Genomic DNA, 11,636 nt, shown 5'->3' with positions numbered 1-11,636 from the left:
ATTTCTGCATACTTTTAATGGTGCACTTTTAACATCTCACAAAGGAAAAGTGTGGCCAATAATTGGTGCACCTCTCACACAATGGAAACCCAAGGCTAGAAAATCACTCGGTGTCACGCTTCATTGGTCACCCAACTATTGTAGGGTAAACAATGGAGTGTCACACCTGACCACAGGCCACTGCACACACAAACAAATATTTCTTTGAAAGTAGTCTAGTAAGAAAATCAAGTTCCCTAATTTAATATATTTCTAATTCTATTTTTTTCAATTTCCCCTTTCTTAGCCAATCAGGCTTCATGGCTTTGAAACGGAATGGGGAATGGCAAGAAAGGGAGATAATCATTCAATTACATTGTCATGATAGAAAGGGAATAAAGAAGTATGTATCAACATAAAACTATACTTATTATGATAATTAAAAACCACTTCGATTACAATATAATAAGCATTTAAGAATATTCATTTTAATAATTAAATAAGCATTAATCCGAGAAGTGCCACGATACCTTATCAATAGGCAGCTTTAAGGCAGCTTTGAACAGACATTGGAAAGCATCAACATAAAATTCAGTCCGAACTGATATGCCGCCAACTAAACAAGCTTGAAGAATCCTCCACTCCCATGGCTGTATTGACTGCATACAAGTAGATTAATTTTCTAAAACAATAAACCAGTCCAAAAGAAAAAAAAAAGATTCAAGAATGTGAATAAAACTTAATGATGCCAACAAAAAGCGGAAGTTGATATAAGGCAGATACTGATATAACTGATTACCATCAAAATGACGCAAATCCTTTTGGGCACAAAAAAAAAAAAAAAAAAAAAAAAGTTCCTGGTCGATATTTTTCGTTGTTTAGTAAGTATCGTTTACCATTACTTATTTAAGTACTTCTTCCATTCAAAAACTCTATATGGTACAATTTCAAATGTTTGAACTTGATAGTGTGGTAATCCAACTGTTTCATAGTTCCAGAAGCCAATATCATATTAGCTCTTCTATATAAAAAAGACCTTCTGTTCGCTACAATGGGTACTGACAAAATGATGGATTAACATTGTAGTCAAGACCTAAATATCGAGAAATACCAACTAGAATAAAAGTTAGATAAAAAAGAGCTAGTGAGGTAAAATTGTGAGTATTTTTCACTTTTTCTGTTGAACTTTCGTTTCCCATTTTGTGAGAGGTGAAGTATGCACTAAGCAGAGAAAATGGAGGCTGCATCTGGAAGTCGGATAGAGGAACTGTACAGCATGCTGCTGCAATTTTCCCACCGTCTTTTGAGCCGTCTGTGTAAATATGAACATGATCAGGGAAAGTCCTAATGTACTCCCGTAAGGAAGATTTATGTTCTTCGGGTAGCCGACTTTGCCCGCTCATAAAGAGATAAGATAATATCGCGTGTTTGAACGAGCCATGGTGGTAAATCCAATACGATGTATTCGTCAATGGTGTCGAAATTTATATTTAGTTCCTGCAAACATTTTGAAATTCTGATGCCAAAGGTTGGTATTAGCTTTTGACTTTGTGTGAAGATATCTTTATTTTTTTGTATTTTTTTTTTTAATTTTTTTCAGAAGTTTTCAAAATGTAAAAGTTGCATTAGATATCAGCACACAAATCATTCATAGTCTTCATTCACACATTCATCATCATTATCATCATCATTATAGTACATATATTCACTCAATATACAACGTCATTCATTAATCACCATATCCCACAGTAGCAAATTATATTTTGATTACCATTATCACACTCAGTAAAGTTACAGCTTTGCACACTAACATTATCACTCAGTTCGCATCATCATTACCATGATCATCATCATTGTCAAAATATCCTTACTACATGTATTTTAATATCAAGATCAATAAATTTAAATCCTATATTTTGATATCATAATCAAAGTTATTACATGTCCTCTTATCCTCAAACATAACATTATATATGATATCACCCACAAAGACATCATTAATAGAGAGCGATAATTGTATGAGGTAAAATCTGTACATTTTACATGTAAGCATCCAAATTGATCTGAATGAGTTTTTATTTTTTAAAATATTTTTAATTGATTTGTGTACAAACAAACAGAACAAACATACCAAACCTAATTAGGAGAGAGAGAGAGAGAGAGAGAGAGAGAGAGAGAGAGAGAGAGAGAGAGAGAGAGAGAGAGAGAGAGAGAGAGAGAGAGAGAGACAGACAGATAGACAGAAACAAGCAGACAGAGACAGACACAAAGACAGACAGACAGACAGACAGAGACAGACACACAGACATGTAGACAGACGGACAGACTGACAGACAGACAGAGAGACAGACAGACAGACAGAGAAAGAAAGAAATGTGGGGTGTAACTATGAGACATCAAATATTCAACATTGCAAGAAAAGCAAAATCAAAATTTGATTAATTGTGGCAATAATATTCAAGGTCGGGAAGATAAATAAACAAGAGAATTGAAAAAAAAAACAACAAAAAAACAAAAACAAAAACAAAAAAAAAAGAAATCTGGGCAAATAATGTATACCTTTTACAATGCTACCAGTTTTTCCCATTTCTTCCAATTCTTATCAAACCTTCCTTTAGCAGAATCACCTTTACTAGTAGCTATATATTTTTGCACCCTATAGTGGTCCTTGATAGTGTTGATTAAAGCATTTATACTTAAGGAGTTATGCAGACATCTCATCTTGTAAATATAATGTTTGATTATAATGAGAATTTCATTATCTATCCCATTATTTTTTCAGATTCTGTGAAAGAAGACCAAATAGATATGATTCTTTATTAAAACTGAAGGGAATGACGAGTGCATCTAAAAGATTTTCAAAAGTATAAAGAAGGTTCTGAACCTCTTGACATTCCCCACAGCACATGTATAATAGTCTCAGTTTCAGAATTACAGAGAACACATAACGGAGAAATGACAACATGAGATTTAAAAAGTAGAGAGTTTGTAGTAAGAATATGATGATTCACTCTATACTGAAACCATTGAAGCTTTGTATTTTTAGTGATAGTGATAGGAAGTTTGAAAATTTTATTCCAAGTAGGATTGTCAAAGTCAAAAGTCTTATTCCATTTTTTCTGTCCAGTTGGAATTACATTATTTTTAATAAGAAAGTTGTAAAAGTGTTTAGATCCTTTGGACTTCATTAGAAATAATTCCAGGTTAATTGGAATGTAAGGATATACAACATTAGCATATGGGAGAGCTGCATTGGCGCAATATTTTTTGACTGCGGATAACACACTTAGATAATGTAGAAAATTACTGTGAATTTGATATTTTTGAGTAAATTCATCAAAGGTAAAAAAGTACCTGCGGTTTTATCCTTCACTAGATCTTGTATCACTATAACTCCTTTCTGATACCAGTCCTTCATAAAAATATATTCTTTTCCTATAGTAATTTCATCATTGTACCAGATAGGGGTTTTCATATAAAATTGATGTTTGTTAACATTCTTCTTGTAACTAGAATGCAGATGCTGATAGGCTTTAAAATACATCAAACCAAAAACTATTATTACATTTATTCTGACATACTCAAGCCCACAGTTAGCTAACAAATCTATGTTTATATATGTTTTGAGAATCACTTGCCATTTAGATGTACTAAGAAGAGCTCTTCTTATCCAACTGACTTTGAGAGAGTCAATGAAGGCCTTAATATTTACCATTTTAAGTCCTCCTTCAGTATAGTTTTGTATCAAAATATCCCTTTTAACCTTATCTATTTTACTATCCCATAGAAATTCATAGAGAACAGAGTTAATTTTGGAAAGAAATTTTTCATCTGGGTTTGGCAGAGATATAAATAAATGATGAAATTGGGAAATAAGTAGTGATTTAATTATATGTATTTTGCCAATTGGAGTTAAAATTCTCCTATTCTATGATTGTATGAGAGATTTAAGTTTTATCAGTTTTTTGTCAAAATTTAACTCGGGTATCATATGCAGATTAACATGATAGTCAATTCCTAGAAGAGTGAACCTCTCTTGCCCCCACTGAAGATCTAGTTCTGGAAGAAATGTATCCGAGCTATATTTTTTGCTTCCGATCCATACCACTTGAGTTTCAAAACATTCATTTTAAGTCCTGATATATTAGCAAAATGTCTTAATTCCTTTATTGATTCCCTAAGTGATTTCTCTGAACCATCTAGTGCCAGTGAGGTATCATCCGCGTATTGCGATAAGAGTATTGGACAGCCGTTAATATCAATTCCTTTATTCTTCATTATGTCGTAATTTAATTGCCAAAATTTCTGCGCATAGAATAAAGATATAAGGAGCGATAGGGTCGCCTTGACGACAGCCTCTTTTAATTGGAAAAAAATGAAGATAAATTCCCACCTTGATTAATAGTAGCACTAGCATTGTTGTGAAAGGTTTTTACCCAATTTATTATACTGTTCCCAAAACCAAAAAAATGTAATACTTTTTCTATAAAAACCCAAGAGACCGAATCAAAAGCTTTTTCAAAATCAATCATTAAAAACATACCTGGAATATCATTTTCTTCTGTATATTGCATGACATCATAGACAAGTCATGTATTTTCGCCAATATAACGCCCCTTTAAAAACCCAGTCTGATCATTATCAATTATTTCATCCAAAACTGATTTAAGTCTACGAGCTATGGTACCTGATGCAATTTTATAGACAACATTCAAAAGAGTTATTGGCCTCCAATTTTTTATGAAATGTCTGGATTTATCTCCCTTAGGGATACATGAGATGATACCTTGTCGTTGCGGGATAGATAAAATGCCAGAAAGATACCCTAAATTGATCGAGCGCACAACAAAATTACCTAAATATTTCCAAAAACATTTATAAAACTCTACTGTAAAGCCATCTATACCAGGACTTTTGTTATTTTTCATATTTTGCAAAGTTTTCCCAGCTTCTTCCAGTGTTATTAAGCCCTCCATATTTTTTGAATCAATATCACTTATCTTTTTAACATTAAATGGTTCTAAAATGCTATCTAAATTAATATCTTCTAGATTGCTATTAGAATCATACAGCTTTTTATAAAAATTGAAAACTTCTTGCAAAATTTCATCCTGGTTTGTTATTACTTTCCCATCATCTAGTTGTAACTTTGGTATAATTTTAGATGTGAAATTTCGATTTTCTAAATTTAAAAAAAAATAATTAGTAGGTTTCTCTCCTTCTTCAAGCCATTTAGCTCGAGATCTAACAATACTCCCTTTAATTTTCTTTTCCCTTATCAATTGTAACTCTTTCTTTCTTTATGGATTGAGATTGGACTTATCAATTGAGCAGCATACTGTTAAGATAGTTTTTTTTCATCGATCGTCTAGGGATGGCATATTATCTTCCACTTGGAGGCTCTCCATGGATGTTGTTCGAAAATCCCCAAGTGCAAGACGTGCATCTGTAGACAGGAGCGACGGGTTTTGATCTAATAAGTGCCCGGTTGACACGTAGTAGCATTTCACGGTCTGCATCCCAATCAGTATGAGAAAGGACACGTTGAATACTCAGCGCCTTTGAGGACTTACCCTTCAAATGTTTGATATGTGGAACAAAGGGCAGTTTCAAATCAAATATAAATCCGAGAAATTTAGTTTGTTCAACTACTGGAATTTTAATACCATTGAGAGTGAGGTCGGGATCGTTGTGTGTGGTTCTCGTTTTTGACAGAAATGCATTCAGATAGATTTTGATCTTGAAAATCTAAAACCATTTTCATCAGCTAATTTTGTAAATTGCCTATTAGTAAACATTGTTCAAGTTTTCATTCTATACTGTGCATGTTCTTTGATCTATAACATAAAAAAATCGTCCAAAAATAGAAACCCATATGTAGATTGGCCAAGACATTTAATAATGCTGTTAATTTTTAAACCAAAAAGTTTGACAGACAGGATACCACCCTGAGGGACACCTAATTTCTCAATCTACTGATTTTGGCAGTTTCCGAATTTGTTAAATTGCCACGTATACCGATATCATGGAGATCGTTCATGATTCCATATTGCCAAGTTGTATCGTATGGCTTTTCAAGGTCAAAGAATACGGCTACAAGATGTTCTTTCTAGGCAAAGGCTTCTCGTATAAATGTTTCTAGCCTAACTTGATGGTCTATTGTTCCCCTACGGTTTCTAAAACCGCTTTGCAGAGAACTTAAAGTATTTTTTGATTTAGGAGCTAAACTAATCTTGTATTTATCATACGTTCGAGTGTTTTACAAATGCAAGTCATCAGTGAAATAGGGCGAAAATTATTGGCTTCAGTAGCATCTTTCTCGGGCCTCGGAAGGGGTACAATAGCAGATTCTTTCTAAGACTCGGAGATTGCCAGAAGAATATATTTAAAAGACATTTTAGTGAAGGGTCTTGTAATTGTTTTAAAAACATACGGAATTTCACCATGTCCAGCTGCCGAATCCTTTGATTTCTCGAGGGACTCGAGCAGTTCTGTTAACTATAAAGGTCTGTTTTAACTTTCAGTATTGGAGGATTTAAAATTCAGACGTCTCTTTTCCTTCACTTTTTTGAAGTTTTAGAATTTTGATTTTTCATGTATGAATTTACACCAAATTTTTGGCAAATGTGTCAGGTATTTCGGATTTTGAAGAAAATATTTTATTTTGTGTATGAGATGGGAGGATGGTGTTGTTTTTCTTTTCCCAACAATTTTACCAATCATTTCCCAAACTTTATTCGAAGATGTATTAAAATTAATATCGGAGACGTGCTCTTTCTGCGTACTTTTCTGGTTTTGATGGACCTTCGAGCTTTTGCTCTCCAAGTTTTGAAATTGTTGTAATTTGTGATGCTAGATGAAACCAAGTACCGTCTCAGAACTGCATTTATGCCAGAGCTATTTATCAATGAATCATTTGAAAGAAGGAGCTTTGTATAGGTTTTGGAACGGGTTTTGTAGCAATAGAAGTGAGCGCTTCAATGAAAGTTTTAATGGGGTCATCGAGGTCCAAAACTTTTTTCCTTGATGAGGTCCTCGGCGCACAAGTCCGCCTTATGTAAATTCCAACAAAGAATGGACTCCTCAGGTTTTGGTGATCCTAAGTTTTTTTAAGTAAAATTGAAAAGTGATCTCTCCCACAAAGATCCTCGTTGACCCCCCAATCATAATCCAGAAGAATTGATAGAACACAACAATAGATCAATGGGGGTAAGCGAGCAAGATGCCGAGTGTAAATATGTTTGGGCATTGGTTTTATAAAGACATAAGCTGTTTTTATCAATAAACTCTTCGATACGTCTACCTCTATCATCAGTGCCTGGGGAACTCCAGAGGCTATTATGACCATTAAAGTCACCCATGCTAATCTATGGTACTGGTAGTTACTTAGTTCGTCACAACTAAATGCATTATTTTGATACAAATATACAGAACAGTCTGTCTGCGAAGAGTTGCACTCATGGCAAAAACTTGTAGGTTGGTATTTAGCTGGATGTGTCTGTGGAGGACGTTTTAATGCATCGCCACAGCCACGCCACCTGATGTCCGCCCGCCTGTTGTTGTTTGGGTTTTGGTGTATAATATAAATTGTCTGAGACTGATGGCGTCTTTTAGCATTACTTCTTCGAGCCAGAATATGGATGTGTTCATTGTTTGTATAAGATGTTCTTCTATGTTCGCTTTAAATCCGCGTATGTTCCATTATATGATTGTGTTGGACACTATCCTGGTCCCTGGGGATAGCTCGTCAGACCGACAGGACTACTTGAAGTAGGTTGTTTGTCGCCAAACTCGCTGTCGTGCGATAGAGCATCATAGCTGTCACGACAACGGACAAGGTCATCTGATCCCTTACTGGGTTTATTGTGTATTAATGGGAGCCTCGACAGCCTTACCTTAGTGGCTTCTGTCTGCCGTTGTTCCTGCGGTGGTGTGGTTGCTGGTCGATTTGCTTTAGCGGCATTTTTTTACGTCAGTAGACGGTTGTGATAACGAACGTCTATGACGGGCCACGTTTCGAATATCTTGTTTTGTTTGTGTTGGAGGTGCTACTCCAGCAGTTTTAGGATGGGTATGTCCGACTGACAACGATGTGCCACCAGTAGCCACCCTACCCGATTTGATCCGGGATGGTAATCCGAAAAGAATCTCGTTATTCTTTCCGTCATATAGGCCTAGTGGTGGTGCCTCCGAACAGAATGTGGGTTTGTCAAAGTATGCTTGTATTGCTGTATCCCTAACGGTGATTATGCTGTGTTGCTTGGTTTTGTTACAGATGCACAGGACAATGCTGCAGGGTAAGTACTCTAGACTATCTTCCTGGCTTCAGGAAGAGAATGTTTCAGGTATGTTTTACCCGATCAACATCCGTCTCTTTCTTCCAGGATGGACAGTCGCGAGAAAAAAGAACACATACACACAAATCACTCGCTCCCGAACCCGCTTCACACCAGATTCTACAGACATTAGAAGTCCCTTCTCTACCACACGCACTTCACAAAGAGTCACCAATCATTAAAAAGAAAAAAAAAATCGACAGCAGTCGGAGCAATCACACTTCCACACAAGATATACCACATCTCAACCTAGACATGGATTACTTTATCCGACCGTGGTCAACTTCGCTAGCCAAGGGTATTAGTCCGATTCTCTTTCTATTACCCTTGGCTTATCTGACTTCAGAACGGGTGGTCCTGCACTGCGCCACCTGCTGGATCACCGCAGTTGCGCCCCTTCCATTTACGTAATAAGCAACCAATTAAAAAGCTCGTATCATTGTTGTATGGTTGAAAAAATGGCAGCGCCCTATGAAACACGCGTGTTGTTTGCAACAGATTCAAAATACCAAAGATGAACATGTGTGTGAGTCATTTGTTTATTAGTGAGTTCGGACACCAGTTTTTGCGTTTCAAGCAGAAGTTCTGCAGTGTCCAATTTTGTAACGAGATCGTACATTTAGTATATCTTTTAATTGTTTAATTTGTGAAACATAAAACCATGCACGTACTTTCCAATCTGTTCGGAGAGCAACGTCTCCAAGACGTTCATTTAGCTGGTATAAAACATCTAATTGATTAAATAGTTAATAATATAACTTCGCTAGGAGTTGATGTTGACAGACATGCCTGATGCCTCATTATACAAATGTAGGTCACTATATATATTACCCTTTCAGTTCAGTTTTGTTGACAAATCAAAGCTGCGTTTTCATTGGTCGCCTGAACCTAGCCGCATCCAATCACAATTTGAAAGCAAAAACACCTGTTCTGAAGTGAGGTATGCCAAGGGTAATAGAAAGAGAATCGGATTAATACCCTTGGCTAGCGAAGTTGGACCGTGGTAGAATCCAACGCACATTCCTCATGACCTGTTTTGGTGCTTATTTTTCAGGTGTGTATAATGGTTCCCTGCAGGTAGGGCGTTAGAATTGTACCTGCTGCCCCTATTGCATGATCGTAAAAAGGTGACTAAATTTAGGAACTTTTTAAATTCTCTCCTCTTCTTAATTACATTTCTTCTTCCTAATGTCTCCCTTGGCACCGCCTCACTTTTGGCCTTCAGTTGAGCGTTCACCGCTGTGAGGTAGGCTCTGGGTTCTATCACATGACCGAGACACACCAAAGTCTATAAAAGTGGTAGTTTCTACTCCTGCTTAGCGCTCAGCATACAGGGAGTGGGACGACTGGTTAACCCGTTGTTGACATCAGTATAATATGACCGGGTGGATTGTGTTGCTTGTTGTCTTCGGCGACATGCCTCAGTGATATAACATTATAAAAACGACAAGAGTTCCACTATACAAGAAGACACAACACGAACATATCGCAGTCTCCCGAATCTTATTTCCTTATATACATCTCAATACGTGGTATTGTATCTTGTATTATCTCTATACGAATAGTTAATATAGGACAACGTGGACTAACGACACCGGAAATAGCTAACGTGAACCAGTGATACGGGAAATAGGAAGTGTGGGTCATTGATACACGGCATAGGTAGCGTAGGGCCGTTTTCGTTTTTTCGAAACAACCTGTTTGACCGTTTTTTACAGTCATTATTTCAAGTATAAAATCTGACGGACCTTCATTTTTTTTATACAGGCCTATCACGGCTTTGTCAAGGCTCGTCTGAAAACAGTATAAAATCACTAAATCCGTCTTCAACTCATAAACGAACAACTAGGTCCAACCATTCAACCCGCGCCGTATAAGCGAAAACGGCCCATGGTCAAGTACGAAATACTATTCTGCAGTATTCCAAAATGCGGACGCGCTTCACTCGCGTAACACACCGCACACATGGGAAGCGTTCTTAAATCCCTAATCTACCAACCAAATTGTCGATTTTATAGAAAAATAGTTGATAGATCAACGTTAAATCACGAGGGACAAATGTCATCGCCTTGCGGTACTCTTTCGAAAATAAAGGAAGACAAGAAATGCTTTATTTCTCAGAATTGGTTTTAGTAGAATAGACTTTATAAACACTCCACTTGCCTGCAGGTAGGGCGAATACTTGCGAAAAGGCGAATAAATTTGAGATCATATTTTTCTTTTCTTCATAATTGTCGTTGTTCTTCCAGTTCAGTTCAGTTCTCTATTACTTTGAATCATACAGTACAGTACAGAGATTGACAAAAACAGACAAACTCACTCACACCTTACGCAGTGTAGAGAAATATCTCACGTGACTAACATAAATAATGCTTAATTAATTGAATTATATACATATATTAAACGGAGGAACAATAAAATACCATCAAACTTATTTACACTACATTATCACATACATTATCACATCACTAACATTCATTTAACACTCGAAGTATAAATTTAAAGTAAGATCTCATTATTATTTATTTCTAGATATTTAGAAAAAAGATATTATTTGGTCATTTCTGAATTATATTATATGCTTATTTTCTTTAAACACATTCTGACATTTATATTACTATGTTATTATAATACCAGTGAGCACGGTAATAAGGAAAACATTATCTAATAAATCGTAACATTTACATATGTACCATTACTGATCAAAATCCCATCAACGTTTTCCAGTTGTAACAAAATAAAGAGTAGAAAACGTAAAATAGACAGCATTATAGGTTAACCATCACGCCTTTTGATACAGAGTCTTATATACTTTGCTAAGTTAGCTAAATTTTTTTTATTGGTAGTTCTCATTGATGTAAAAAATTAAAGATGCTGTTTTAGTGTAGTATTGCTTACTAAGCGTATTTCTGATATCTTTGAATTTTTCGCATTTAATAACAAAATATATTCTTCCTCAACATCGCCACTATTGCATGATGTACACATTCTAAAAGAACGTTCATTATTATTATACTCCAACCTCAATATTCAAGTTATGTGAAGACAAACGCAACTCTGTTATTTCCAAGTGTCTCCCTTGAAACCGCCTCACCTTTTCCCACCTACCTAAGTATAGTATGACTGGGTTGGTGAGATATCACTATAGAAAGGGCAAGAGTTTCACTATTACAAAGAGATACAACACGAACATACCGCAGTCTCCAAAAACACGCACGAACGTCACTCACGCATGACATCGCATACACGAAAGGCCGTCCTTAAACTTACCAACCAATCTTCAATGTTGTTGAAAATAATTAAATAACGTTTAAAAATGAA

The sequence above is a fragment of the Argopecten irradians genome, chromosome 12, assembly GCF_041381155.1.
Source record: "Argopecten irradians isolate NY chromosome 12, Ai_NY, whole genome shotgun sequence".
In the NCBI taxonomy this organism is placed as follows: domain Eukaryota; kingdom Metazoa; phylum Mollusca; class Bivalvia; order Pectinida; family Pectinidae; genus Argopecten; species Argopecten irradians.
This window is presented reverse-complemented; position numbering follows the sequence as displayed.